Source organism: Pseudophryne corroboree, chromosome 1, assembly GCF_028390025.1.
Source record: "Pseudophryne corroboree isolate aPseCor3 chromosome 1, aPseCor3.hap2, whole genome shotgun sequence".
In the NCBI taxonomy this organism is placed as follows: Eukaryota; Metazoa; Chordata; class Amphibia; order Anura; family Myobatrachidae; genus Pseudophryne; species Pseudophryne corroboree.
In genome coordinates, this window is record NC_086444.1 from 684,781,098 (window position 1) to 684,793,055 (window position 11,958).

The following is an 11,958-nucleotide window of genomic DNA, read 5'->3' on the forward strand; positions in this document are numbered from 1 at the left end:
GCACGGTCCTTCCAACTGGATCTCCTGGATAAATGGTCGGGATCTCATCTTCATGTGCACCAGAGGATACGAATGAGTATTGTGTGTGGAGCCGCACTAGTCAAATAATTTTGTTAAAGTACCACATTAGGAAATGAAATGAAAGAAACCAATGTATATACAGTTATAAAGTAAATCTTAAACTGCTATTGATTGGCGGTGCTCCCAGGAATTTTGTAGGTTATACTACAATTGGAAAAAGCAAGAGAAAAAGACAAAAAACCCTTTTTTTGGGAGCACTCATTTGTTTGATAGACGTAATGTATGTAATATTAAAACATAACCTTTAATTGAATCTTGAATAAAAAAACCTTTGGACAAAAAAGAATTAGGACTCGTGTGTGGTGTTAATGTTGGTGTAAATCTTATTTAACCTTTTTAACAAATGAGGTATAAGATAATTGAGAAGGTGAAAATATCAAGGGGTAGTGTGGGATACCAAATGGTTTCTTAGGATCCAAGGTATCCAAACAAATCACTGTACATGCTTCAAATTAGGGATATCTGAATTGAGACAATGTAGGCTTAATAGAAATGGAGCTCAGGAGATGTGTGAGAAGGATGGAGCGAGGAATGCGTAGAGACTTCCTTCGGATTGTGAACAGAGGCCCACTACACCTGGTATTCTCAGGAGGTTTCCCGTCCTAGTACTGACCAGGCCATGCCTGCTTAGCTTCCGAGATCGGACAGGATCGGGCGTATTCAGGGTAGTATGGTAGTGGGCCAATAATCGTGGGAAAAAGAAGAAAAGAAAGGAGAAGAAGAAAAAGGGGGGGAGGGCGACACTTCAAATTTCTGTACTCTAATAAATCGATACCATGATGGTCTGAAATGGTTTTTCCAGACAGGAGAGTGTGTTGGGATTTTTGGGAGAAAAGAATGTTTGATTCTTTAAAATGGCCCACTGCACCTGGTATTCTCAGGAGGTTCCCCTTCCTAATACTGACCAGGCCATACCTGCTTAGCTTCCGAGATCGGACAAGATCGGGCGCATTCAGGGTAGTATGGCCGTGGGCCTATCATAAGGAAGAAAAGGAAGAAGAGGTCACACTCTGTTATCTGTACTTTGCATGAATCAGGACCATTGGTCCGAAATGGTATTTCCAGAAAGGGAGTGTGTATGAAGAAATTGGGGGAATATAGGTGGAGAGGAGAAAGAAAGAGGGGGGGGAAGAAGAGGGGAGAAAGAAGAGGAGAGATATTGGTTGTATGGGTCTCTAAATTGAAGATCGTAAGTGATATATTGCCAAAAGTTGTACAAGTGCAGGGTTGCTTGTAAACTAGGGGAGGCCCACAAAATTGATAAATAGCTCAAGGCTGGCTCACAATAATTTTTTAGAACACGCAAATGTGTACTGTTGCTTGCTCCATGTAAATAGAAAGAATAGTGATGATGATGAATGAATGAATAGATAAATAATCATGTGGAAAAATACCCCCCACAAAAGATTCACAGACTCACTGTGTAATGTTATTAAATATACTGACACAAGTTGTACAAGTGCAGGGTTGCTTGTTGACTGGGGGGGATCCACAGGGTAGTTAAAGAGCTCAAGACTGGCTCACAAAAATTTTTTGTGTGTTAGAACACACCAATGTGTGCTGTTACTTGCTCCATAGACACAGAGAGCAGTTAATAAGTGAAAAAAGTTTAGAGCTCAGAACTGGCTCACAGTAAATACATAAAACCTTATTCCATTCTCTTGAGCAATGCCATAACTTTGGAACAATGATAAATAAATTTGCACTTAAATGCACTGCTATAACATTGAAAAGATAATAAGTGATTTACACTCAAATGCTGCTGATAGTACAAGACATGCAAATATAGCTATACATTAGTGTAGAGAAGCTGATAATACAAGACATGCAGATATAGCTATACATTAGTGTAGAGAAAGGATAACATAACTGTAATTGATATCCACTTTAGGCATGAGCGGGGAGGCAAATGAAATATGGACTCTGAATAGTCCTATACTAACAACAAAGCTTCTGTTGCTATGACAATATGCAACAGGAGCAGTTGGTTTGGGAGAGAAAAAGTATTCAAATCCTGGCGGTTGAATGAGTTTACCGTAGCCGCAATATGTGCGGTCAGTGTTGTCCAGGGATCCCCCAGCGTTCGCCCGCTAGCAGTGATGAGCGCGGCCGCCCGCTTCCGGACTGGGCGTGGCCGCGATGACGTCACCGAAGGACGTCTCTCGACATACATTTCACCTAGGGTAGGCTTGGTCACGAGAGCCTCTCTCTGCTGCTCTCTTGTGACCAGTATATGAGTACTGGATTAGCCAATAGCGTTAGTGGGAGGACGATGGATAGATGACTAGACCAATAGGATCATTGCTGGAATAATAGATGCGGCCATTTTGGAAAGGGGAAGGAATGGTTGTGTGTGAACCAGGAGTAGGGAACCGTGCGTGATAGTAGATAAATGTTAAAGTGTATGTGAGAATGTACTTTAACATGGGTGCAGGGCTGAAAGGAAATAAAATGAAATGAAATAAAATAATATAATGAAATAATTAAATTAAATAAAATAAAAATGAAATGGAATAATGAAATAATATAATAAATTGAAATAAATAAATAAATGTGAAATAAATGTAAAATAAAATACAAAAATAAGAAAAAAATAAGAATAAATATAAAAATAAATAAATATAAATAATAATAAATATGAAAATAAATAAATAAAAATAATAATAAGAATAAATATAAATAATAAGAATAATAATAAAAATAAATATGAGATAAAAAGATAAAGGATAGGTGAGAGACCTGTGGAAACTTGCAGGGGAGGGGGTGATTGATAACATGGATGGTGGAGTGTAACGGGGTGGTGCAAAGTGGTGGGAAAGGTAAGATGTGTGTGTGAGCGTGAAATATGACAGTCTTTGATGGAGTGATTATGTGAATGGAAGTACCGTGATGTATGAGTATATAGAGGGTGTCAGGGTGATAGTGAGGAGTGTAATATGAGTGTGATGCAGTTTGGGCTGGAAAGAGGGAGAGGAAAAGGAAAATGTGAGTGAGGTGCAGAGAAGAAGTGAGGGAAAGGAAGGGGAGGTTGATAGTGGAGACGGGAATGGGAAAGAGAGGGGGGGGGGGGGTTTATTGAGTTAAAGGGGATGGTGGGTGGGGTATGGAAAGATAGGATGTTGAGTGTTGTGATGTCATAGGGTGAGGATTGAGAAAATGAGTTGTGGATGGAAATGATGAATGAAAGAAGGGTGGGGGAGAAGAAAAAAGAAGAAGAAGAGGGAAGAGAGAAGAAGAAAAATTGTGAAAAAAATGTGTGAAGAAAAAGAGAAGGGGAGAAATTGTGAATGTGGTTGAAGGTGGGATTGTGGGCTGGGGAGGTGGGTTTGGAAAAAGGGGGTGGGGGGGGGGGAAAGGGGCGGAGAATGGCAGGAGTGAAGTTGGGGCTAATTAGGGTTAAAGTACCAAATGTGAGAAATGGGATCTATTGATTAGGTATGTAGGAAGATGCTGTAGTTGATGTTTTCATTCAGTCCTTTTGGCATAAGAGTGTCCAATTTGAAGATCCATTCTGATTCCTTCTTCTGAAGTATCATGTTGTAATCTCCTCCTCTCAAACCCATTTTTATATGTTCCAGGCCGGAAATGTTCAAGTCCTCTACTCGGCTGTTGTGAAATTTAAAAAAATGCCTGGCGACTGTGGTGAGCTTCTTGAAATGAGCTAAATCAGATTTGGCGTTTCTCACTGTGCTCATATGTTCAAGTGCCCTAACTTTGAGCATGCGGGATGTCATGCCCACATATCTCAGGTTGCAAGTGCATGTGATGCAGTAGATCACATTCTCTGTTCTACAATTGAAAAAGTCCTTTATTGAGATCCGTTGATCAAATCTGTCCGTCACTTCTGTAAGGTTAGTGACATGTGGGCACAACTTACAATTACCGCACGGATAGCTGCCTGTGAGAGGTCTAGGCTTAGAAGGGTGTGAAAAGTAGCTTTTGACTAATGTGTCTTTTAGATTCGGTGCCCTTCTCCAGCTCATGTTAATGTTCTGGCCTATGTGGTCCGTGAGATCTTCATCCATTTTGAGAATATGCCAGTGTGTTTGTAAAATCTTTCTTGCGTCTTTCCAATTTGTACAGAAATCGCCAATGAATCGTAGGACATTTTTGTCTGCTTTGGTTTTCTCAACCGGAAAGATCAAAGAGTCCCTTTCCACTTTTTGTACTTCAGATTTAGCTCTTTTGATGAGTCTGTTGCTGTACCCTCTTTCCTTGAGTCTAGCAGCCAATTCAATGCTCTTTGTCTGGAAGGTGGAGTCTTGTGTACAATTTCTTTTTAATCTAAGGAATTCACCTTTGGGAATATTTTTAATGGTTGGTGGAAAGTGACTGCCCGTTGAATGGAGCAGGCTGTTGGTTGAGGTTGCTTTTCTGAAAATTTCTGTGGCTATTATGTTGGTCTCATCTCGGTATATCCTAAGATCAAGAAATGAAATACTGGACTTACTGCTGGTGTATGTGAACTTCATGTTGATCTGGTTGTCATTGAGAGAGCAGATGTATTGGTCCAATTTGTCTTGGGTGCCATCCCAGATCAGAAAGATATCGTCGATATACCGTATCCACATTATGATATGGTTGGTGTATTCTTCTTGATTCTCACTGAACACTAACTCACGTTCCCACCAGCCTAGAAAAAGGTTTGCATAGGTGGGGGCACATGCCGCCCCCATGGCTGTGCCTCTAGTCTGTATATAGAAGCGGTTGTTGAATAGGAAATAATTGTGACTTAGCACAAAATGGAGTAGTTCCAGAAGGAATTCTTGGAAGTCGCCAAAGTCTCCCATGGATAGAAAATATTTCACTGCTGTTAGGCCCAAATCGTGTTTGATGGATGTGTATAAGGATTCAACATCTAATCCCACCAATATGTGGGAGTCCTCCAGTTGTATGCCTTGTATTTTCTTCAATACATCTGTCGTATCTTTTACATAGGACGGCAGACTGAGGACATGTTGTCGCAGATGGACATCCAGAAAACAGCTGGCTTTTTCCAGAAGACCTCCGTTGCCTGATATGATGGGTCGTCCAGGTGGATTGTCCATGTTTTTATGGACTTTGGGCAATAAATATAATGTCGGTGTTCTAGGATGTGGGGTGTTCAGGTAGTCCCATTCTGTTTTGGTAATGGTGCCATGCTGTAGATGTTTATCAATAATCCTGGAGTACAGTGTTATGAAATTCTGTGTTGGATCAAATAGAGTCATCTTGTAGCAGGAGGTGTCCTTCAGTTGTTTGTTGGCTTCCTTAAGATATAGTGTGGTAGGCCATATCACTATGTTTCCTCCTTTGTCCGACATTTTGATCTGTACATCATCCCATTTCTGTATTTCCTTCAAGGCTTCCTTCTGTTTTTTGGACAGGTTACCGATAGTTCTATGTGATTTCTGACGTCGGTAAATGGTGTCGAAATCTCTTGACACCAGATCGAGAAATACCTTTATTTCAGGACACTGATTGTCTTGAGGATAGAACGTAGACTTATTTTTACAAATGGGACGGGCAGATGTGGAAGGTTGTTCATCGGATAGTTCTTCTAGGATGGCTAGGGCATCTTGATCCTGTTGTGATAAATTGCATGTGTCATTGCCGGGTAGAGACATGTCTTTGTCTTTTTTGGAAAAATGCTTCTTGAGTAGAAGTTTACGTCCAAAAAGACGAAGATTTATTTCCCATTTAAAACGGTCAAATTGTTTAGTAGGTGAGAAGGAGAGGCCCTTTTCCAGAACATTGGTCTGATCCTGTGTGAGAATATGTGTGGAGAGATTGATTATTCTGAGCTTATTGAGGCCTTCGTTGATTATTTCTGTTTCCTGGAGGGGTATCGTCTCTGCTGGGGTGACCGCCATCTTTGTCTTTGTGCTCTTCCTTCCGCCCCGCCTGGTTTTTGTTTTGCAGGGTGTCCACGGGCTCTGCCCCTGCTTTCCTCTAAAAAAGAGGCCGAAGAGGAGGTTGAATGAAAACTAGAGTCCCTCTTGCGGTTGAAGGGATCTCTTTGGTCTGAGTTGGAGTCGGGGTGATCCTCATTGTCTGATGGTTCGATTTCCGAGGATGATGGTGTGTATTCTCGTCTGGTCACGTCCCTTCTGCGGGTTTGTTGGGTCCATTTAAAAATATGCCCGGTTGTAAAATCCCGCTTATCTCTTGCAAACTTAGACTTTTTTCTTTCAATGATATTGTCCTCATAAGACTCCAGATCTTTTTTCATTTTGCCAAACAGTTCTTGGAAAGCAGGATTAGCTTCCCATTGTTCCAGTTTTTGACCAAGGTTGTCAATTTCTTTAGTACATTCTTCCATTACTAGATGGTTATGTTTTATTAAAATGCCCATCAAGTCCTGAGAGCATTTCAGGAGACATAGCTCCCAGTCTTTACGTAAGATTTCTGTGGAAAGTTCAAATGAGGGAAAGAGTTTTGGTCGTAGGCCTCTTGGTGATATTTTTTGTCTACAGTAATGTTCCAAACTGGTTAAATCCCAATCTACTCTGATGCGTCTCTGAAGAGTTCTCCTTAACTGGAAGAAGTCATTTTCCCAGTTGGCCTCAGGAATAGGATCAGGGATTTTGATAGGGAAAATGGTATCTAAGTCATCTATTGATCTCTTATTCTTTAGTTCAGTTTTCAAACTGAAAGTACTCATATTGTGCTGGTTGTTGGAGCCGAGAGAGAGGGGTCTGAGTTTCTTTGAACAAGTTTATAAAGGAAAAAAGAGCCCAAAATAAATCAATAATGAAACTGATGTTCTATTTATGGCCTGGACTTAGGGCCAAAGTGACTGTGCTGGATCCAGAGAGCTGAGAAAAGAGCCTCAGTACCAAGGATTATACGAATGAGTATTGTGTGTGGAGCCGCACTAGTCAAATAATTTTGTTAAAGTACCACATTAGGAAATGAAATGAAAGAAACCAATGTATATACAGTTATAAAGTAAATCTTAAACTGCTATTGATTGGCGGTGCTCCCAGGAATTTTGTAGGTTATACTACAATTGGAAAAAGCAAGAGAAAAAGACAAAAAACCCTTTTTTTGGGAGCACTCATTTGTTTGATAGACGTAATGTATGTAATATTAAAACATAACCTTTAATTGAATCTTGAATAAAAAAACCTTTGGACAAAAAAGAATTAGGACTCGTATGTGGTGTTAATGTTGGTGTAAATCTTATTTAACCTTTTTAACAAATGAGGTATAAGATAATTGAGAAGGTGAAAATATCAAGGGGTAGTGTGGGATACCAAATGGTTTCTTAGGATCCAAGGTATCCAAACAAATCACTGTACATGCTTCAAATTAGGGATATCTGAATTGAGACAATGTAGGCTTAATAGAAATGGAGCTCAGGAGATGTGTGAGAAGGATGGAGCGAGGAATGCGTAGAGACTTCCTTCGGATTGTGAACAGAGGCCCACTACACCTGGTATTCTCAGGAGGTTTCCCGTCCTAGTACTGACCAGGCCATGCCTGCTTAGCTTCCGAGATCGGACAGGATCGGGCGTATTCAGGGTAGTATGGTAGTGGGCCAATAATCGTGGGAAAAAGAAGAAAAGAAAGGAGAAGAAGAAAAAGGGGGGGAGGGCGACACTTCAAATTTCTGTACTCTAATAAATCGATACCATGATGGTCTGAAATGGTTTTTCCAGACAGGAGAGTGTGTTGGGATTTTTGGGAGAAAAGAATGTTTGATTCTTTAAAATGGCCCACTGCACCTGGTATTCTCAGGAGGTTCCCCTTCCTAATACTGACCAGGCCATACCTGCTTAGCTTCCGAGATCGGACAAGATCGGGCGCATTCAGGGTAGTATGGCCGTGGGCCTATCATAAGGAAGAAAAGGAAGAAGAGGTCACACTCTGTTATCTGTACTTTGCATGAATCAGGACCATTGGTCCAAAATGGTATTTCCAGAAAGGGAGTGTGTATGAAGAAATTGGGGGAATATAGGTGGAGAGGAGAAAGAAAGAGGGGGGGGGAAGAAGAGGGGAGAAAGAAGAGGAGAGATATTGGTTGTATGGGTCTCTAAATTGAAGATCGTAAGTGATATATTGCCAAAAGTTGTACAAGTGCAGGGTTGCTTGTAAACTAGGGGAGGCCCACAAAATTGATAAATAGCTCAAGGCTGGCTCACAATAATTTTTTAGAACACGCAAATGTGTACTGTTGCTTGCTCCATGTAAATAGAAAGAATAGTGATGATGAATGAATGAATAGATAAATAATCATGTGGAAAAATAATGTGGAAAAATACCCCCCACAAAAGATTCACAGACTCACTGTGTAATGTTATTAAATATACTGACACAAATTGGACACTCTTATGCCAAAAGGACTGAATGAAAACATCAACTACAGCATCTTCCTACATACCTAATCAATAGATCCCATTTCTCACATTTGGTACTTTAACCCTAATTAGCCCCAACTTCACTCCTGCCATTCTCCGCCCCTTTCCCCCCCCCCCCTCACCCCCTTTTTCCAAACCCACCTCCCCAGCCCACAATCCCACCTTCAACCACATTCACAATTTCTCCCCTTCTCTTTTTCTTCACACATTTTTTTCACAATTTTTCTTCTTCTCTCTTCCCTCTTCTTCTTCTTTTTTCTTCTCCCCCACCCTTCTTTCATTCATCATTTCCATCCACAACTCATTTTCTCAATCCTCACCCTATGACATCACAACACTCAACATCCTATCTTTCCATACCCCACCCACCATCCCCTTTAACTCAATAAACCCCCCCCCCCCTCTCTTTCCCATTCCCGTCTCCACTATCAACCTCCCCTTCCTTTCCCTCACTTCTTCTCTGCACCTCACTCACATTTTCCTTTTCCTCTCCCTCTTTCCAGCCCAAACTGCATCACACTCATATTACACTCCTCACTATCACCCTGACACCCTCTATATACTCATACATCACGGTACTTCCATTCACATAATCACTCCATCAAAGACTGTCATATTTCACGCTCACACACACATCTAACCTTTCCCACCACTTTGCACCACCCCGTTACACTCCACCATCCATGTTATCAATCACCCCCTCCCCTGCAAGTTTCCACAGGTCTCTCACCTATCCTTTATCTTTTTATCTCATATTTATTTTTATTATTATTCTTATTATTTATATTTATTCTTATTATTATTTTTATTTATTTATTTTCATATTTATTATTATTTATATTTATTTTTATTTATTTATTTATTTTTATATTTATATTTATTTTTATATTTATATTTATTTTTATTCTTATTTTTTTCTTATTTTTGTATTTTATTTTATTTTATTTTACATTTATTTCACATTTATTTATTTATTTCAATTTATTATATTATTTCATTATTCCATTTCATTTTTATTTTATTTAATTTAATTTAATTATTTCATTATATTATTTTATTTCATTTCATTTTATTTCCTTTCAGCCCTGCACCCATGTTAAAGTACATTCTCACATACACTTTAACATTTATCTACTATCACGCACGGTTCCCTACTCCTGGTTCACACACAACCATTCCTTCCCCTTTCCAAAATGGCCGCATCTATTATTCCAGCAATGATCCTATTGGTCTAGTCATCTATCCATCGTCCTCCCACTAACGCTATTGGCTAATCCAGTACTCATATACTGGTCACAAGAGAGCAGCAGAGAGAGGCTCTCGTGACCAAGCCTACCCTAGGTGAAACGTACGTCGAGAGACGTCCTTCGGTGACGTCATCGCTGCCACGCCCAGTCCGGAAGCGGGCGGCCGCGCTCATCACTGCTAGCGGGCGAACGCTGGGGGATCCCTGGACAACACTGACCGCACATATTGCGGCTACGGTAAACTCATTCAACCGCCAGGATTTGAATACTTTTTCTCTCCCAAACCAACTGCTCCTGTTGCATATTGTCATAGCAACAGAAGCTTTGTTGTTAGTATAGGACTATTCAGAGTCCATATTTCATTTGCCTCCCCGCTCATGCCTAAAGTGGATATCAATTACAGTTATGTTATCCTTTCTCTACACTAATGTATAGCTATATCTGCATGTCTTGTATTATCAGCTTCTCTACACTAATGTATAGCTATATTTGCATGTCTTGTACTATCAGCAGCATTTGAGTGTAAATCACTTATTATCTTTTCAATGTTATAGCAGTGCATTTAAGTGCAAATTTATTTATCATTGTTCCAAAGTTATGGCATTGCTCAAGAGGATGGAATAAGGTTTTATGTATTTACTGTGAGCCAGTTCTGAGCTCTAAACTTTTTTCACTTATTAACTGCTCTCTGTGTCTATGGAGCAAGTAACAGCACACATTGGTGTGTTCTAACACACAAAAAAATTTTGTGAGCCAGTCTTGAGCTCTTTAACTACCCTGTGGATCCCCCCCAGTCAACAAGCAACCCTGCACTTGTACAACTTGTGTCAGTATATTTAATAACATTACACAGTGAGTCTGTGAATCTTTTGTCCCCCACATTTTTCCACATTATTTTTCCACATGATTATTTATCTATTCATTCATTCATTCATCATCACTATTCTTTCTATTTACATGGAGCAAGCAACAGTACACATTTGCGTGTTCTAAAAAATTATTGTGAGCCAGCCTTGAGCTATTTATCAATTTTGTGGGCCTCCCCTAGTTTACAAGCAACCCTGCACTTGTACAACTTTTGGCAATATATCACTTACGATCTTCAATTTAGAGACCCATACAACCAATATCTCTCCTCTTCTTTCTCCCCTCTTCTTCCCCCCCCCCTCTTTCTTTCTCCTCTCCACAAATATTCCCCCAATTTCTTCATACACACTCCCTTTCTGGAAATACCATTTCGGACCAATGGTCCTGATTCATGCAAAGTACAGATAACAGAGTGTGACCTCTTCTTCCTTTTCTTCCTTATGATAGGCCCACGGCCATACTACCCTGAATGCGCCCGATCTTGTCCGATCTCGGAAGCTAAGCAGGTATGGCCTGGTCAGTATTAGGAAGGGGAACCTCCTGAGAATACCAGGTGCAGTGGGCCATTTTAAAGAATCAAACATTCTTTTCTCCCAAAAATCCCAACACACTCTCCTGTCTGGAAAAAACATTTCAGACCATCATGGTATCGATTTATTAGAGTACAGAAATTTGAAGTGTCGCCCTCCCCCCCTTTTTCTTCTTCTCCTTTCTTTTCTTCTTTTTCCCACGATTATTGGCCCACTACCATACTACCCTGAATACGCCCGATCCTGTCCGATCTCGGAAGCTAAGCAGGCATGGCCTGGTCAGCACCAGAGGATACGTCTGTCGCTGAAAGCCAGAATCTCGCTCCTCTGGTGGCTGCAAACTTCTCACCTACCGCAGGTTTGGGATTCAGAATTGGATCCTTATAACCACGGATGCAAGTCTCAGAGGTTGGGGAGCAGTCACCCAGGTGGAAAACTTCCAAGGAAGGTGGTCAAGTCTGGAATCCATCCGTCCGATAAACATTCTCTAACTAAGGGCTGTGTACAACGGTCTTCTACAAGCGGCACATCTTCTAAAAGATGAGGCCATTCAGGTTCAGTCGAACAATGAAACGACGGTGGCCTACATAAACCGACAAGGCGGAACGAAGAGCAGAGCTGCAATGTCAGAGGTAACAAGAATCATCCTCTGGGCAGAAAAGCACGTGGTGGCGCTGTCAGCTATCTTCATTCCGGGAGTGGACAACTGGGAAGCGGACTTCCTCAGCAGTCACGATCTCCATCTAGGAGAGTGGGGCCTCCACCCGGAGGTGTTCGCGGAGGTGACAGGTCTTTGGGGTGTACCTCAAATAGATATGTGATGGCCTCCCGTCTCAACAAGAAGCTTTGGATGTACTGTTCCAGGTCGAGAGACCCACAAGCAGTGGCAGT

At 40.9% G+C, this 11,958-nt stretch overlaps 5 pseudogenes; 1 reads left to right on the plus strand and 4 right to left on the minus strand.

The window, feature by feature from the left end:
• Positions 1 to 645: 645 nt before the first annotated feature.
• Positions 646 to 763, minus strand: LOC134953644 (5S ribosomal RNA; annotated as a pseudogene).
• Positions 764 to 937: 174 nt separating this feature from the next.
• Positions 938 to 1,055, minus strand: LOC134935159 (5S ribosomal RNA; annotated as a pseudogene).
• Positions 1,056 to 7,486: 6,431 nt separating this feature from the next.
• LOC134953656 (5S ribosomal RNA) lies at positions 7,487 to 7,604 on the minus strand (annotated as a pseudogene).
• Positions 7,605 to 7,778: 174 nt separating this feature from the next.
• On the minus strand, positions 7,779 to 7,896 carry LOC134935172 (5S ribosomal RNA; annotated as a pseudogene).
• Positions 7,897 to 10,984: 3,088 nt separating this feature from the next.
• LOC134935181 (5S ribosomal RNA) lies at positions 10,985 to 11,102 on the plus strand (annotated as a pseudogene).
• Positions 11,103 to 11,958: the final 856 nt, after the last annotated feature.